Source organism: Pecten maximus, chromosome 10 (genome assembly GCF_902652985.1).
Source record: "Pecten maximus chromosome 10, xPecMax1.1, whole genome shotgun sequence".
NCBI classification, from domain to species: domain Eukaryota; kingdom Metazoa; phylum Mollusca; class Bivalvia; order Pectinida; family Pectinidae; genus Pecten; species Pecten maximus.
Genome location: NC_047024.1, coordinates 4,069,208 through 4,088,558, shown reverse-complemented (window position 1 = coordinate 4,088,558; position 19,351 = coordinate 4,069,208). Strand labels below are relative to the sequence as shown.

At 38.2% G+C, this 19,351-nt stretch overlaps 1 protein-coding gene and 1 long non-coding RNA gene across 12 annotated transcripts in view; one reads left to right on the top strand and one right to left on the bottom strand.

Annotated features, from left to right (window-relative positions):
- LOC117336858 (zinc finger protein 37-like) overlaps positions 1 to 19,351 on the bottom strand; it is a 117,428-nt gene that overhangs the window by 7,678 nt on the left and 90,399 nt on the right. The window contains exons 5-7 of one of the 11 annotated variants that reach the window (XR_004534678.1): positions 2,670 to 3,376; positions 849 to 1,977; positions 32 to 813 (exon numbers count right to left, since the gene is read on the bottom strand). The gene's annotated coding sequence lies outside the window, so the exon portion shown is untranslated. Of the gene's footprint in view, positions 1 to 31; positions 1,978 to 2,669; positions 3,377 to 18,625; positions 18,717 to 19,351 lie in introns of those variants that run through there. The other 10 variants (XR_004534684.1, XR_004534680.1, XR_004534677.1 and 7 more) reach the window with 10 other exon arrangements.
- LOC117336859 lies at positions 10,768 to 11,459 on the top strand. The gene is made up of 4 exons (XR_004534687.1): positions 10,768 to 10,810; positions 10,987 to 10,990; positions 11,208 to 11,390; positions 11,425 to 11,459. It is a non-coding gene; the product is annotated as an uncharacterized LOC117336859 (long non-coding RNA).

The following is a 19,351-nucleotide window of genomic DNA, read 5'->3' as shown; positions in this document are numbered from 1 at the left end:
AACTGGCTGTACATTGTTTATGGGACAGCACATCCAAGTATATACAAACTCCAGCATTGTGAACAACCTAGTTTTGTGTCTAAGACTTACTTATGTTATGGACAAGATTGAATCCTAATAAAAAAAATTGGTGAGCTGCCAGGAACACAGGTAAGTGGCATAGTTGTATTATTTACAGTAGTGGCTTCTTAACTGGCTGTAATGCTCACAGAAAAATGTTTACTGTAGCTGACATACAAGTACAGACTTGGCATGCTCACAGACAATCATTTATTGAAGCTGTCATACAAGTATAGACTAGGCATCCCCATCTATTTTATTTCATGTAATTAGGGCATCCAAACAACCAAAAATACCATTACCAGTGTATTCAACATATCTTCTGATGCTTTACATTGTAGGCTTGAATGGTTGCCAACATTAACATCATCAATAATTCATTAATTATACATGCTATACAGATCAACGTGCTTTCAATACTTTATTTATATATATTTTGTAAAAGTTATAATAGCATTAGACATCTAAACAAATTATATATATTTTACTAATAAAACAACATAACATACTGTCTAAGTGAAACAATCACTATCATTATGTGGGAAAATATGGTGTAAAGTGAGTTTTTGAAATCTAATTAAGTTAAATTCAAAATTGAAATTAAAACAGATGTAGAAGAGGAGCTTAATGAGATTGGGATATGAAGAGAATTAAAATATTGTCTGTAGTCATACCTTGGTAAACTAATTACCTACAGTCTGTACTCATATTTGGTAAACTAATTACCTAAAGTCTGTACTCATACCTGGTAACCTACAGCCTGTACTCATACCTGGTAAACTAATTACCTACAGTCTGTACTCATACCTGGTAAACTAATTACCTACAGTCTGTACTCATACCTGGTAAACTAATTACCTACAGTCTGTACTCATATTTGGTAAACTAATTACCTATAGTCTGTACTCATACCTGGTAAACTAATTACCTAAAGTCTGTACTCATACCTGGTAAACTAATTACCTACAGTCTGTACTCATACCTGGTAAACTAATTACCTACAGTCTGTACTCATACCTGTTAAACTAATTACCTACAGTCTGTACTCATACCTGGTAACCTACAGTCTGTACTCATACCTGGTAAACTAATTACCTACAGTCTGTACACATACCTGGTAAACTAATTACCTACAGTCTGTACTCATACCTGGTAAACTAATTACCTAAAGTCTGTACTCATACCTGGTAAACTAATTACCTACAGTCTGTACTCATACCTGGTAAACTAATTACCTAAAGTCTGTACTCATACCTGGTAAACTAATTACCTACAGTCTGTACTCATACCTGGTAAACTAATTACCTAAAGTCTGTACTCATACCTGGTAACCTACAGTCTGTACTCATACCTGGTAACCTACAGTCTGTACACATACCTGGTAAACTAATTACCTACAGTCTGTACTCATACCTGGTAAACTAATTACCTACAGTCTGTACTCATACCTGGTAAACTAATTACCTACAGTCTGTACTCATACCTGGTAAACTAATTACCTACAGTCTGTACTCATACCTGGTAAACTAATTACCTACAGTCTGTACTCATACCTGGTAAACTAATTACCTACAGTCTGTACTCATACCTGGTAACCTACAGTCTGTACTCATACCTGGTAACCTACAGTCTGTACTCATACCTGGTAAACTAATTACCTAAAGGCTGTACTCATACCTGGTAAACTAATTACCTACAGTCTGTACTCATACCTGGTAACCTACAGTCTGTACTCATACCTGGTAACCTACAGTCTGTACTCATACCTGGTAACCTACAGTCTGTACTCATACCTGGTAACCTACAGTCTGTACTCATACCTGGTAAACTAATTACCTACAGTCTGTACTCATACCTGGTAACCTAATTACCTACAGTCTGTACTCATACCTGGTAACCTACAGTCTGTACTCATACCTGGTAACCTAAAGTCTGTACTCATACCTGGTAAACTAATTACCTAAAGTCTGTACTCATACCTGGTAAACTAATTACCTACAGTCTGTACTCATACCTGGTAAACTAATTACCTACAGTCTGTACTCATACCTGGTAAACTAATTACCTACAGTCTGTACTCATACCTGGTAAACCAATTACCTACAGCCTGTACTCATACCTGGTAAACTAATTACCTACAGTCTGTACTCATACCTGGTAAACTAATTACCTACAGTCTGTACTCATACCTGGTAAACTAATTACCTATAGTCTGTACTCATACCTGGTAAACTAATTACCTACAGCCTGTACTCATACCTGGTAAACTAATTACCTATAGTCTGTAGTCATACCTGGTAAACTAATTACCTATAGTCTGTAGTCATACCTGGTAAACTAATTACCTACAGTCTGTACTCATACCTGGTAAACTAATTACCTACAGTCTGTACTCATACCTGGTAAACTAATTACCTACAGTCTGTACTCATACCTGGTAAACTAATTACCTACAGTCTGTACTCATACCTGGTAAACCAATTACCTACAGTCTGTACTCATACCTGGTAAACTAATTACCTACAGTCTGTACTCATACCTGGTAAACCAATTACCTACAGTCTGTACTCATACCTGGTAAGCTAATTACCTACAGTCTGTACTCATACCTGGTAAGCTAATTACCTACAGTCTGTACTCATACCTGGTAAACTAATTACCTACAGTCTGTACTCATACCTGGTAAACTAATTACCTACAGTCTGTACTCATACCTGGTAAACTAATTACCTACAGTCTGTACTCGATATATGCTTACAACTACAGCTTACTTACAATATTGTAAACTCTGAATGTTAAACATGACGATAATATGATAAAATAAATAATATTTCAAGTAATGATTATGAAAATAAATACACAACTTAATGGAATTCTACCTGAATTTGTCACAGTCTACTCACTAGTAATAAATTCACACCTAAAAACAAGAGACAGTCGACATGACACTCAAATATATTTCAAGTCCCTAGTTCTCTCTGGTGGTAGGAGAATTTCTTTAGTAACATTTTATACATAGCTCTCACCGAACAAGCAAATTGTCGGTGTTCATTCACCAGTTCATGGTAGTAATCGAAACAGTTGCCGCGGCATAGCGGTACAGCACACACTTGACACTGGTAGTACGACTTTCTTGCATACCCTTGCTTTGTCTTATTACGGCTGATTCGACAAAACCCACAAGCTCGATTGAGACCAGGCACACGGACTAACTGGTGTTCTACTGGATTTGACGCATCAGGCCAATCGGAGAGTCCAACAGCTACCTGATGGCATACGTCACGCTCCAGCGGAGGAGGGATGGACCACATCTGACCTGTAACATAGAAAACGATAATCCTATTACTGGGCTACTCTAACAAAACATTTTAATTACCACTAGTATCTGAAATAAAGAATTTAATATAATACACAATAGTCAGCGCTGTTCAGATTTCAATATCTACATTCCCTCAGCCAACCCCCCCCCCCCCCTTATGTCTGTCTCCATTAATGATGGGACAAGTCAAATGTCTGCCTCCTTTATACGATGGACATGGTCCAAAATCTTTCTCAATTAAGTGGTTTCTGATTAAAAAACAATGTGTAAAGGATAAAATCACTCAGTACTAAATTATCTGGTTGTAATAAGCTAGAGAGGGTGAATGTGACAGTATTATGAAAATTCCATGTCTACCCTTCATTTGATATTTTGCACAAGTAAGTATTTCATTAGATGTGTTTTATACAATTTGCATGTTCTGACAGAAATCGAACGCCTCAATTTAAAATATAAACAAACGTATGATATTTAATTTGTGGGAATTCTTTGAATTCTTTACAGATCTAACTATATCAAATTACAAACATGCATGTGGCCATGGTAATGTCATAACAGGTTTGTTTTCAATTGGAACCCCTCGTTATTTTCGGTATAAGCAGACACAGGCATAGTGTTCAGACTGGTTTGCTTTGATGGAGTCAAAAAGTATGAAATAGTTTGTTTCATTATAAAATTGACAAGAAATCATCTTGAGGAAATGAAATTGTAATCCCAGCAAAAATTACAAGTGAACAGCATGTAATCCACATGTTTTTACCCAGAACTGTAAACCAGCGAGCCTTCAGGTCCAGGCTTCATAAAGTCTCTAGGTATCAGGGTGGTCTAATTATATATTGACCAGGAGTATTTCCAACCTTGTCCAAACTGACCAAAGGTAAGATATTTTGACACTCACAATAGTTTTAAAAGTGTTATTAACAGGTACAGAAGAGAATTTTTACAAATTGTGTGGAATATCCCTTTAACAGGGATGTATTATCATCCAAGCCCAGTCATTTTGGAATATAAATGAGCAGGGAAGAAGAATATCTGACATACTGAGGATCACTAATCACAGCTTACAGAACACCTCCAGTAGACGTGACTAGGTATAGGCACAGAAATGATCTCGCAAATCCTTCTTGTGTTTGTAGGACCTTCCACAGCTCAAGCAGACGAATGGTCGTTCGTCAGAATGGCTCTTCTTATGAACGAGAAGCCGACTGTTGCAGGAGAAAGACTTGGCACAGATATCACACTTGTGGTCACCCATTCCATGGTATGTCTTTCTATGGTCATTGATTCCAGAGTAGGATTTAAAACCCTTACCACATTCAAAACAGAAGTGGTAGAATTCCTCACTGTGTATAGACAGTAGGTGTCGACTCAATGTCTCCTTGTCCTCGAACCCTTTCTCACATATAGAACACCTATACTGGTGGCTCTGCATGTGTTGCCACAGATTGTAGGATGTCGGGAAGTCTTTATGACACAGGGGACATGAGAATTCGGATGTCTTCTCTGAATGGCTGTCAGTGTCTTCTGCGCCCAGGAGCAGGCCAACGCTGTCAGCGCCATCTACAGAGAGACAAAAGTAACAAGTATCTGAGTACCATGGTAACAATGTAAACACAGGCAAAATCGTACCGGCCACTTGGGTTTTATCACAAAAGGTATGTAATTAAAAAACACAACTGGCTTATTGAAGCAACTTTAACTGTAAAAATCAATTGGAAAATATCATCAGGCATAATATTTTTAATAAATGTATCTTAAAACTAAGACTTTCCTTATTAGGACAATTACAAGTGTCAGCAACTGTGTTTTGTAAATACTTATGTCAGTGCAAAACAATAATTCAGTACGTCCAACAAGAATACATACAGATATGTTACCGTTCACAAGCAGAATGCTGTGGGGACTCATCACTTACACCCTTGTGACTCCATTCATCTGTCTCCTTTTATGGTATAGACTCGTGCATCTTTATATCTTAAACCCATTTCATTATTTCTAAGAAGAAATCAATGTTTAATGAGTTTATAGTCACTTTAAAATATCTAGCTTACTATTGTACGATTGTCTCTGTTGGTTTATCGGTTTTTATACAAATAAGTAGTGAATGAGGTCCTGTCTGTACTGAGGCTTCACTCAAGGTGATGACCTACCACAAGGCTGAGGTCATTTAACATGAGCAAAGTGACCTTTACTCTCCACTTTTACAAAACTCCTTCCTTCACAAAGTCAGTCCCCAAAGACAACCACAAACCCTGGATCTTTAGCTCAAAGGAATCCTGGCAATCCAATATAGCTTACACTGGCCAATGAGTAAAGAGAAATACCCTGACCATGCTTAGGATGAAATTGTGACCTCACTATCTCTCTAAGACATCTATCACATCCTCTGGGGTACGTCTATCTGTACAATAAATCTTGTACCTCAATCTACATTAAGTCAATTCAAATTTTAACTGTATTAAATTTATTGTAAATATATCTGCTCGATCACATATGTAAAAGCATCAGTAATACAAGTAAGTTTTTTTTTTCAATCAGTTGTTCATCAAGACAAATGATCAGTTGTGTGGGTGACAAAGTCAAGACAAAGAATAAATTGTGTTGGTGACAAAGAACCAAAACAAAGGATCAATTGTGTGGGTGACAGAGTCAAGACAAAGGATCGATTGTGTGAGTGACAGAGTCAAGACAAAGGATCAATTGTGTGGGTGACAGAGTCAAGACAAAGGATCAATTGTGTGGGTGACAGAGTCAAGACAAAGGATCAATTGTGTGGGTGACAGAGTCAAGACAAAGGATCAATTGTGTGGGTGACAGAGTCAAGACAAAGGATCAATTGTGTGGGTGACAGAGTCAAGACAAAGGATCAATTGTGTGGGTGACAGAGTCAAGACAAAGGATCAATTGTGTGGGTGACAAAGTCAAGACAAAGGATCAATTGTGTGGGTGACAAAGTCAAGACAAAGGATCAATTGTGTGGGTGACAGAGTCAAGACAAAGGATCAATTGTGTGGGTGACAGAGTCAAGACAAAGGATCAATTGTGTGGGTGACAAAGTCAAGACAAAGGATCAATTGTGTGGGTGACAGAGTCAAGACAAAGGATCAATTGTGTGGGTGACAAAGTCAAGACAAAGGATCAATTGTGTGGGTGACAGAGTCAAGACAAAGGATCAATTGTGTGGGTGACAGAGTCAAGACAAAGGATCAATTGTGTGGGTGACAAAGAACCAAAACAAAGGATCAATTGTGTCGGTGACAAAGTCAAGACAAAGGATCAATTGTGTCGGTGACAAAGTCAAGACAAAGGATCAATTGTGTCGGTGACAGAACCAAGACAAAGGATCAATTGTGTGGGTGACAGAGTCAAGACAAAGGATCAATTGTGTGGGTGACAGAGTCAAGACAAAGGATCAATTGTGTGGGTGACAGAACCAAGACAAAGGATCAATTGTGTGGGTGACAAAGAACCAAAATAAAGGATCAATTGTGTCGGTGACAAAGTCAAGACAAAGGATCAATTGTGTCGGTGACAGAACCAAGACAAAGGATCAATTGTGTGGGTGACAGAACCAAGACAAAGGATCAATTGTGTCGGTGACAAAGTCAAGACAAAGGATCAATTGTGTCGGTGACAGAACCAAGACAAAGGATCAATTGTGTTGGTGACAGAACCAAAACAAAGGATCAATTGTGTGGGTGACAGAACCAAGACAAAGGATCAATTGTGTCGGTGACAAAGTCAAGACAGGATCAATTGTGTGGGTGACAAATTCAAGACAAAGGATCAATTGTGTCGGTGACAGAACCAAGACAAAGGATCAATTGTGTGGGTGACAGAACCAAGACAAAGGATCAATTGTGTGGGTGACAGAACCAAGACAAAGGATCAATTGTGTCGGTGACAAAGTCAAGACAAAGGATCAATTGTGTCGGTGACAGAACCAAGACAAAGGATCAATTGTGTGGGTGACAGAGTCAAGACAAAGGATCAATTGTGTGGGTGACAGAACCAAGACAAAGGATCAATTGTGTGGGTGACAGAGTCAAGACAAAGGATCAATTGTGTGGGTGACAGAGTCAAGACAAAGGATCAATTGTGTGGGTGACAGAGTCAAGACAAAGGATCGATTGTGTGGGTGACAAAGTCAAGACAAAGGATCAATTGTGTGGGTGACAGAGTCAAGACAAAGGATCAATTGTGTGGGTGACAGAGTCAAGAAAAAGGATCAATTGTGTGGGTGACAGAACCAAGACAAAGGATCAATTGTGTGGGTGACAGAGTCAAGACAAAGGATCAATTGTGTCGGTGACAAAGTCAAGACAAAGGATCAATTGTGTGGGTGACAGAACCAAGACAAAGGATCAATTGTGTGGGTGACAAAGTCAAGACAAAGGATCAATTGTGTGGGTGACAGAGTCAAGACAAAGGATCAATTGTGTGGGTGACAAAGAACCAAAACCAAAGGATCAATTGTGTCGGTGACAAAGTCAAGACAAAGGATCAATTGTGTGGGTGACAGAGTCAAGACAAAGGATCAATTGTGTGGGTGACAAAGTCAAGACAAAGGATCAATTGTGTGGGTGACAAAGTCAAGACAAAGGATCGATTGTATGGGTGACAGAACCAAGACAAAGGATCAATTGTGTGGGTGACAAAGAACCAAAACAAAGGATCAATTGTGTCGGTGACAGAGGCTGCGACCAAATTTCTTGTCCTTTATACTGCTCTTGGACATATAGATAGTGGACATAGTAAATAAAATATCTTTAGAATCTTTATGTTAAACTTTGTTTGTTTGTTGGCTCAGTGTATCCCCCCTTGAGGTTGCAGATCACAGAAAGACTGCCTGGCCATGGGCAAATGTTTTGTGAAACAAATAACTCCTGTATTATGCATGATATGCATAAAAATTGAAAAAATAAATGTACACTATAATTGGTATATTCATTATTATGTAGTACATACAGACTTCACATTTGTTAAAACTAAAATAAATACATTATGTAAATCAGTTTCGGATTTTAAATTCACGGATTTTCCGAAAGTGTTTACACAGGAAATTCAGTTTTGCCTACAGCGAAAAATGGTGTCTCACAATCAAGGTAAGATTGCTGAAAAACTTGATTGTGAGGCATCATTTTTCTGTGCCTTATTTTTCAGAATTGGGCTTTTTTACTGTACACTGCCAGGGTCATTTTGAGGCAGTGTCTTCTTGTAGTAGTTGGTGACTCCCTCACTGACCAACATACAGGAGGCCCGATTAATGCCATCGAGAGCAATTAGGGTAAAGTGTCTTGCCCAAGGACACAACCACGACAGCAAAGACATTATGTGGCATTAAGAAGGTGGTCTCTGTTTCTGAAATCTCTTTTATGTATGTGGCACCAAGAGGGTGATCTCTGTTTCTGGAATCTCTGTATGTATGTGGCATCAATAATGTGATCTCTGTTTCTGGAATCTCTGTATGTATGTGGCACCAAGAAGGTGGTCTCTGTTTCTGAAATCTCTTTTATGAATGTGGCATTAAGAAGGTGGTCTCTGCTTCTGAAATCTCTTTTATGTATGTGGCACCAAGAAGGTGGTCTCTGTTTCTGAAATCTCTGTATGTGGCACCAAGAAGGTGATCTCTCTTTCTGGAATCTCTGTATGTGGCACCAAGAATGTGGTCTCTGTTTCTGAAATCTCTGTATGTGGCATCAAGAAGGTGGTCTCTGCTTCTGAAATCTCTTTTATGTATGTGGCACCAAGAAGGTGGTCTCTGTTTCTGAAATCTCTGTATGTGGCACCAAGAAGGTGGTCTCTGTTTCTGAAATCTCTGTATGTGGCATCAAGAAGGTGGTCTCTGTTTCTGAAATCTCTGTATGTATGTGGCATCAAGAAGGTAATCTCTATACTGTATATATGTGGCACCAAGAAGGTGATCTCTGTTTCTGGAATCTCTGTATGTATGTGGCACCAAGAAGGTGGTCTCTGTTTCTGGAATCTCTGTATATATGTGGCACCAAGAAGGTGGTCTCTGTTTCTGGAATCTCTGTATATATGTGGCACCAAGAAGGTGGTCTCTGTTTCTGAAATCTCTGTATGTGGCACCAAGAAGGTGGTCTCTGTTTCTGGAATCTCTGTATGTGGCATCAAGAAAGTGATCTCTGCTTCTGGAATCTCTTTACTGTATATATGTGGCACCAAGAAGGTGATGTTTCTGAAATCTCTGTATGTATGTGGCACCAAGGTGATCTCTGTTTCTGGAATCTCTGTATGTATGTGGCACCAGTAAGCTGGTCTCTGTTTCTGAACTTTCTGTAAGTATGTGGTTACAAGAAGGAGCATGATCTCTTTTTCTGAAATCTTTCTATACACGTGGCATTAAGAAGGTGGTCTCTGTTTCTGAAATCTCTGTATGTATGTGGCAGTGGTGATGTAATCCCACTCACTCAAAACAGATTATGTACACAGTAATATTATCTCCTCATACCAGAACAAAACACATGATAAAAGTGAGGTTTGAATTTTATTCAGAAAACACAGTTTTTTAATGATAATGTGTATATATGTGTGTATTACATACAATGATTTAAACAAGACATATAATACGGAACATGCCACTACAATGTTACTGGATATTATATATTTACAGCTTGATGTACAACTCTGGAGGATTGTGATATCAACAATAAATTAGTGTGTCCTAGACACACTGCACTTCACAGAAATCTGAACCAACGTCAAGATTATATACTTCACTGGTGGAATAGAAACTTCAAACTCAGTTTCATGTTGACAGTATAAGATGACACTGCTATCAAAAATGAATGGCTTTCACAAACATCAAAAATAATAATTGATGTCAAGCATGATGGATGTCCATGTCAGAAGTAATGAGATGCAAGAAGTAATTGATGTTAGAATTTTCAGGAGTAATAATGGATGTCAGAGATGTCAGGGGTAATGGATGTCAGAGATGTCAGGAGTGATGGATGTCAGGAGTAATGGATGTCAGAGATGTCAGTAGTAATGGATGTCAGAGATGTCAGGAGTAATTGATGTCAGAGATGCAAGAAGTAATGGATGTCAGGAATAATGGATGTCAGTGATGTCAGGAGTAATGGATGTCAGAGATGTCGGGAGTAATGGATGTCAGAAATGTCGGGAGTAATGGATGTCAGAGATGTCAGGAGTAATGGATGTCAGAGATGTCGGGAGTAATGGATGTCAGAGATGTCAGGAGTGATGGATGTCAGAGATGTCAGGAGTAATGGATGTCAGAGATGTCAGGAGTAATGGATGTCAGTGATGTCAGGAGTAATGGATGTCAGAGATGTCAGGAGTGATGGATGTCAGAGATATCGGGAGTAATGGATGTCGGAGATGTCAGGAATAATTGATGTCAGAGATGTCAGGAGTAATGGATGTCAGGAGTGATGGATGTCAGTGATGTCAGGAGTAATGGATGTTAGAGATGTCAGAGGTAATGGATGTCAGTGATGTCAGGAGTAATGGATGTCAGAGATGTCAGGAGTGATGGATGTTAGAGATGTCAGGAGTAATAGATGTCAGAGATGTCAGGAGTAATGGATGTCAGTGATGTAAGGAGTAATGGATGTTAGGGAGGTCAGGAGTGATGGATGTAAGGGAGGTCAGGAGTGATGGATGTCAGTGATGTTAGAGATGTCAGGAGTAATGGATGTCAGAGATGTCAGGAGTAATGGATGTCAGAGATGTCAGGAGTAATGGATGTCAGAGATGTCAGGAGTAATGGATGTCAGTGATGTAAGGAGTAATGGATGTTAGGGAGGTCAGGAGTGATGTATGTCAGAGATGTCAGAAGTAATGGATGTCAGAGATGTCAGGAGTAATGGATGTCAGTGATGTCAGGAGTAATGGATGTCAGAGATGTCAGGAGTGATGTATGTCAGAGATGTCAGGAGTAATGGATGTCAGAGATGTCAGGAGTAATGGATGTCAGTGATGTCAGGAGTAATGGATGTCAGAGATGTCAGGAGTAATGGATGTCAGTGATGTAAGGAGTAATGGATGTTAGGGAGGTCAGGAGTGATGGATGTCAGTGATGTTAGAGATGTCAGGAGTAATGGATGTCAGAGATGTTAGAGATGTCAGGAGTAATGGATGTCAGAGATGTTAGAGATGTCAGGAGTAATGGATGTCAGAGATGTCAGGAGTAATGGAAGTCAGAGATGTCAGAGATGTCGGGAGTAATGGATGTCAGAGATTTCAGGAGTAATGGATGTCAGAGATGTCAGGAGTAATGGATGTCAGAGATGTCGGGAGTAATGGATGTCAGAGATGTCGGGAGTAATGGATGTCAGAGATGTCAGGAGTAATGGATGTCAGAGATGTCGGGAGTAATGGATGTCAGAGATGTCGGGAGTAATGGATGTCAGAGATGTCGGGAGTAATGGATGTCAGAGATGTCGGGAGTAATGGATGTCAGAGATGTCAGGAGTAATGGATGTCAGAGATGTCAGGAGTAATGGATGTCAGTGATGTCAGGAGTAATGGATGTCAGAGATGTCAGGAGTAATGGATGTCAGAGATGTCAGGAGTAATGGATGTCAGAGATGTTAAGAGTAATGGATGTCAGAGATGTCAGGAGTAATGGATGTCAGGAGTAATGGATGTCAGAGATGTCAGGAGTAATGGATGTCAGAGATGTCAGGAGTAATGGATGTCAGAGATGTCAGGAGTAATGGATGTCAGTGATGTCAGGAGTAATGGATGTCAGAGATGCCAGGAGTAATGGATGTCAGAGATGTCAGGAGTAATTGATGTCAGAGATGTCAGGAATAATGGATGTCGGAGATGTCCAGGGTGGCGGATCACGTGATCCGCGATGGTATACTTCACGGAAAAATGGCGTCGAAAACAGCCCCCTCGACGGGTATTATCAGGTAGGGCAGCTCTGATTACCTCTTGATTATTGTTATATATAGCCTAAAACCATCTATGTGTTGGTCCAGCCTTAGTTGTGCAATATTGTGTCTAAAATCCCAGTAGTTTGTGAGAACATTGTGCACGAAGGTTATGATCGGCGATCTTGAGCTCGGGTATATTTCACGGAACAGAACAGAATTTCTTCATAAATCGTCATTTTGATAATGATGCTAGATATAAGTCATAGTTAAATAAAAGTTTGACAGATTTTATTGTTAGAAAAATATACTATATACCGTTGTCATTTGAAATAAACATATGCGATGGATTCGTATGAAATTGGTATAATTCACGCACAAATTAATGCGAGGATTTTTGTCAGGAAAATGGTATAATTCACGGACAAAACAACATCTGTTTCAGATAACATGACAAAATGAAGGCCAAGTCCCACCTTGGACGAAGGAGAAGAAAGACTCCCGTTTCAACAAAAGCTTCTTATATAGTTTACCCGTCAAACGTCGCCGTTGGAGTGAAGAGAGGACCATTGAAATCACCTTTTAAACCCTTACACTCATCTCACTATAATGTGTCACCGGCGTTTAAAAAATCAAAACAGTCCTCATCTCCCTACTTTTCTCCGTTGATTTCTTCACGGCTGTCGCCAATATGTAAATCACCCTACACATTCAAGAGCCCACGCAGCAAAAAGCTCAAGTCAAAATCATCCCGATCGCTATTTGGCGACTGTATACCAGAGACGGATGGAGGGCTAATTGAAAAAAAACATCGAAAAAAACGAAGAAAGGGAAAATGAGACCATTGAGGAAAAGGTAATCGAACTTGTCCCAGATGTCTTACAAGAACTGTCCAAACACGATGGACTCCATGTTTCACTTTATCAATTTTTTCGCCAAATAAAGGAGAAACGATTTCCAATTGACAACATCGCTTTTCGGCTGTGGATTGAAGTTGTTAGATGGTTTGACTGTAACACAACTACAGCAATGAGATACTCAACTGAAACAAAGACATTTTGGAAACTTTGTTGGAGATTATTTGGCGGCAAATTTGTTTACTTTATGACAGGTTATAAAAGTCACGGAGATACTGTCATGTAGTTTACTGAAAAATCCCGAAAATACTGAAGTAGTCTACTTACCTGTGTCTTTGATAATTAGCCTTGCTGAAGAACAGCTTGGCACAGCACTTGTAAGGTGCATTGTTCTGGTGTACTCTCTTATGGTCGTTAAGTCCTGACCTACTCCGGTAGCTCTTGCCGCATACTTCACACAAAACATGTACCATTGTTCTAAAATTTCATAAAGTAAATTGCCTCTAAGTTATGTGCAGCGCGTTATATTAAATCACTTAACTTCAATTTTTAGAAAGGATTGACTTAATTGTAATTGAATCTTCTAGAAAACACAACCATACATTCCCGGTTAGCAGTGAATTATACCATAGTTAATTTGTCCGTGAATTATACCAATTTCATACGAATCATCGCATATGTTTATTTCAAATGACAACGGTATATAGTATATTTTTCTAACAATAAAATCTGTCAAACTTTTATTTAACTATGACTTATATCTAGCATCATTATCAAAATGACGATTTATGAAGAAATTCTGTTCGATCCGTGAAATATACCCGAGCTCAAGATCGCCGATCGTAACCTTCGTGCACAATGTTCTCACAAACTACTGGGATTTTAGACATAATATTGCACAACTAAGGCTGGACCAACAGATAGATGGTTTTAGGCTATATATAACAATAATCAAGAGGTAATCAGAGCTGCCCTACCTGATATTACCCGTCGAGGGGGCTGTTTTCGACGCCATTTTTCCGTGAAGTATACCATCGCGGATCACGTGATCCGCCACCCTGGATGTCAGGAGTAATGGATGTCAGAGATGTCAGGAGTAATGGATGTCAGAGATGTCAGGAGTGATGGATGTCAGAGATGTCAGGAGTGATGGATGTCAGGAGTAATGGATGTCAGAGATGTCGGGAGTAATGGATGTCAGATATGTCAGGAGTGATGGATGTCAGAGATGTCGGGAGTAATGGATGTCAGAGATGTCAGGAGTGATGGATGTCAGAGATGTCAGGAGTGATGGATGTCAGAGATGTCAGGAGTAATGGATGTCAGGAGTAATGGATGTCAGAGATGTCGGGAGTAATGGATGTCAGAGATGTCAGGAGTAATGGATGTCAGAGATGTCGGGAGTAATGGATGTCAAAGATGTCAGTGATGTCAGGTGTAAATGATGTCAGAGATATCAGGAGCAATGGATGTCAGAGATATCGGGAGCAATGGATGAGTCAAACAGGCCAAGCTCAACACCAGGAGGACCTGATGAGGTTGTGACACAGTGTGACAAAGCTAGCTTGTGTCTCCATGGAACCAAACACAATGGACTAACAGATAAGACAAGAGCACCGTGGGACAGAACAACATATGCCAGTTACATGCCCAAGAAAAAAAAGAATTAATGCATCAAGTGAAAACAAATATTGAAATGCAAAATTAATTGTTTAGAGATTAAAATTAAAAGTTTCCAAGAGATCAGGAGAAAATGTGATCTCCAGACAAAAGTCATATACTGAAATTAACAAAAGGCAATGACTTTTGAAAAAACTGTTGAATCAAAATGCCATTGAGGAACACAATTGCATTTTACTATTTTTATCATATAGCCTACCAAGTTTCAAAAAGATTGGTTGAAAAAAATAGGAGATCACCTGACAAACATTAGAATACAAAGCAAACTCAATTATTTATCATAATTTCAGTATCTAAAAAATACAAACAAAAAACAAACGCCAACCTTCCCTTGATAGTATAGAAGCACCCTGTATAGATTACAAATCTGTTTAAATACTGATGCATTGTAAAACAAAAACAAATTTTTGCAAAATCAGTTAATTCACCAAAATATGTCACTTTTACCCCAAAAATTATCCTTTCTGTAAAGTCTGAGATATGTTAGAATTCATTCCAATTTGGCTATAAACTAATATGCAAATCAATTGGAGAAGCAACAATGATTTTATTTTAATTTCTCAAAATTCCTGTAATCAGTAAGGTGTGTGGAGATGTCCATAGTACAATTTAGCTACATGCCAAGCTTGGTGGAATGGCATTAATACTTTTTGAGAAACTGAGCTGAAACACAACTTAGAAATTCACAGCATTACTTCCTGGAGTCCCCGATTGTCCTTATGAGTGTTAATATACACCTACAGTCAAACCTCGATGATTCGAACTTCGTTGATTCGAATTTCTCGCTGTATCGAACTTTTTGCTTGGTCCCGAATTTTCTCACTATATAACACTACTAACGAAACTATGTATGATTCGAATTTTTATAAATCGAAGTTTTCGATGTATCGAACTTTTTTCATGACCCGTTAGCTATGATATTATAGGTAATTGACATCTCATGATTCGAACAAAAAAATTACCTGTACTGACCACTGGACAGGTGTTTGCCGTGACCCCTGCGGCAAGATTTCACACCTCTCCCCCAAATGCCCTGACTGACAATAGGGATAACGATAGCGTGTGTTGTCACTCCCGGTCATGGGGTTAATTAATAATCAGACCAAATTGATAGATAAAAGGTGTATTTAGAAGCCATGACATTTAATCACTCCGGTAAAACATTTCGGTAGTCGTCTCTGATAATCTCCGCCGCCATTGAAATCAGCGGTCGGTGAGTAAATTTTACGGAACTGTAAAACAACCGGACCAATTTTAAACACAAACAATTAGCGATAGCTTCACTCATATTCAAAGTGTCACGTTTCAAACTTATACATAAATATCCAAGTAAATCGATTATTTGTCATTCAATCATGCATTCTCCAACCGATCGGCATTCCGTATTTTATATGCACATAACGTAAACGCACGTGTCTTTAGCAGAAAAGCCTAACGACTTACGTAAGTGTGCATTGTACTTCTTTTGTTTTATCTGTTAAACGCGATATAAGTTTTTTGTAACCGATACATATTTTGTTTAATTAATAAAATGCTTAGGTATAATTAATGAAAAGAATTTTTATTTTGTTGTGTTTGAGGTATAAATTAACTAAACTTTTCGATGTGAGCCTGACAGGCGACTATCAACACGAAGACACTGAGGACATGTAACGTTAACAGATATGGTCATTATCAAGAAAACATCGATCTATTGTCAACCATGAATAATTCGAAGTCCCGCTGTTTCGAAGTTTTTCTGTTAGTCCCTTGAACTTCGAAACATCGAAGTTTGACTGTAGTTTGGTTAAAATTGGTCTGGTACTTTTTAAGCAACAGATCTAAGCACAAAACGTACAATGTAGTTGTGTCGCCGCTGGAAAAATAACACCATAGTCTTGCTTTGCTACTTCATCATAGGCGAGATAAAAATAAAATATTGAAATAAATGAAGGGGAATACATTTCCGCAAAAAATAGTCAAATACAAAGTGGCAATCAGGGATATACAACTACAGTACATATATAATGATTAAAAAAGCTAATAAGTTTCAAAAAGATCGCTTGAAAATGTAGGAGGAGTTCCCCAGACAAAAGTTTATGCCGGACGGACAATGCCATATACTTGCAATAGGATTGGTTTAGAAAGTTAAACATTTAGTAATAACACAGATTGATATACTATTTACCAAGTAACACTATGTTCAGAAATATAATAATTACCGTTTGAATAAACTATGTTCTATATACAAATGTATAATGTTAAATTTCATTGACATTGTATATATTGTATCTATATATTTTATAAATTCTCTAAGTAAACATTCAATCATCATACCTTATGACTAAACCACTGCATGCCTTTAATTCCTCAGATATAGATAAAGTTTTAATTGACTTTACCAGGTGTACATGTTGTGTTGGCCTTTAATTTCTCAATTATAGATTAACTTTAATGGGCTTCACAAAGTGTACATGTTGTGTGGACCTTTCATTTCTCAGTTATAGATAAACTTTTAATTGACTTTACCAAATATACATGTTGTGTTGATATTTACTTGCTGAGGTATAGATAAATTTTGAATGAAAATTACCAAGTGTACATGTTATGTTGATCTTTAATTCCTCAGCTATATATAGATAAACTTTTAATTGATTTTACCAAGTGTACATGTTGTGTTGATATTTAATTCCTCAGCTATATATAGATAAACTTTTAATTGATTTTACCAGGTGTACATGTTGTGTTGATATTTAATTCCTCAGTTATAGATAAACTTTTAATTGATTTTACCAAGTGTACATGTTGTGTTGATATTTAATTCCTCAGTTATAGATAAACTTTTAATTGATTTTACCAAGTGTACATGTTGTGTGGACCTTTAATTCCTCAATTATAGATAAACTTTTAATTGATTTTACCAAGTGTACATGTTGTGTGGACCTTTAATTCCTTTGTATGTTTATTGATGACACCGGCTCTCAATTATTTCATGTCAAGACATACTGGAAATTTTGATCAATAAAATTTCAAACAGTAGCTACAATGGAACCTCTATGAACCGAACATGCATTGGACATGGATATTTGTTCGGTCTATAGAGGGTTCGGTTTGGGAAAGTTGATCAAAATAACCGGTAGAATTCGGATATGACTGGTCGGACGATGTTTTGTTAGATTGTACCTGATTACAAACCGCACTACGTAGGCCTACCGTACGTACGTAGACAATTTGGTTTGTCTGAAGAATATGAATATCATGAGAGTAAATCAATACATATATCAACGTATCAATTTTGATTCACAAATTTTCATTGTCAGATTTCATATCCAGTCATATTGCTGATTTCTGATTCAAAACAAGGTCCAGAATAGTAATACACACACTCGTGTCCTAGATTTCGTACAGTTTTCAGATAAAGACTATGAAAGGCCATCGTTTAGTACTTTACGACAAAGTCCGGATCATCACTTGGCTGCTGGTAGATACACACATGGTCCCTGTATGGCTTTTTGTGTTTGTATCGACGACCACATCTGTTGCACACAAATGGTCGCTCATTGGAGTGACTACGTTTGTGGACAAGAAGTCGGCTGTTACAGGAGAAAGACTTGCCGCAGACGTCACATTTGTGGGCGCCCGTGCCATGGTTTGTCTTGTTGTGGTCGTTGAAGCCAGAATAAGACTTGAAAGCCTTACCACAATCAAAACAAAAATGGTAGAACTGGCTGCTATGGATGCTCAACATGTGATCTTTGAGTGTTTCTCGACTGGTGAAACGTATGTCACAGAGGGTACAGCGATGTAATGTCTCCCTATGGAATAGGATGTGGTTCCCCAAACGTTTTTTCGATTTGAATGGCACATTGCATATCGGACAGAAGTGCGTCTCAGGCAAGGTTTTGGTTTCTTCTCCAAGCTCATCTGGTGCTCCTTCCTCATCAGTCTCGGCTGGAAAAGAGAACCTCAGGCTAGAATAAGGTCAACACAACACTGATGTATATATACACAGTTTATAGCATTGTACTTAAAACAATAGTGATGGCAGAATTCTGCACTTTAGTTAAATCAACATAACAAAATTACATGGAACTCTAGCTGTAACTCATTATACACAAATTGGCTGAATACTAAATTCTGCATAATGTAACTACCGTAAGTAACTGTAATCACACAAAAGATCTTGTACCTGTATATTGTACAACTTAATGATGTGTACCTGTATATTGTACAACTTAATGATGTGTACCTGTATATTGTACAGGTGTATGATGTGTACCTGTACATTGTACAGGTGTATGATGTGTACCTGTACATTGTACAGGTGTATGATGTGTACCTGTATATTGTACAACTTAATGATGTGTACCTGTATATTGTACAACTTAATGATGTGTACCTGTATATTGTACAGGTGTATGATGTGTACCTGTATATTGTACAACTTAATGATGTGTACCTGTATATTGTACAGGTGTATGATGTGTACCTGTATATTGTACAACTTAATGATGTGTACCTGTATATTGTACAGGTGTATGATGTGTACCTGTATATTGTACAGGTGTATGATGTGTACCTGTATA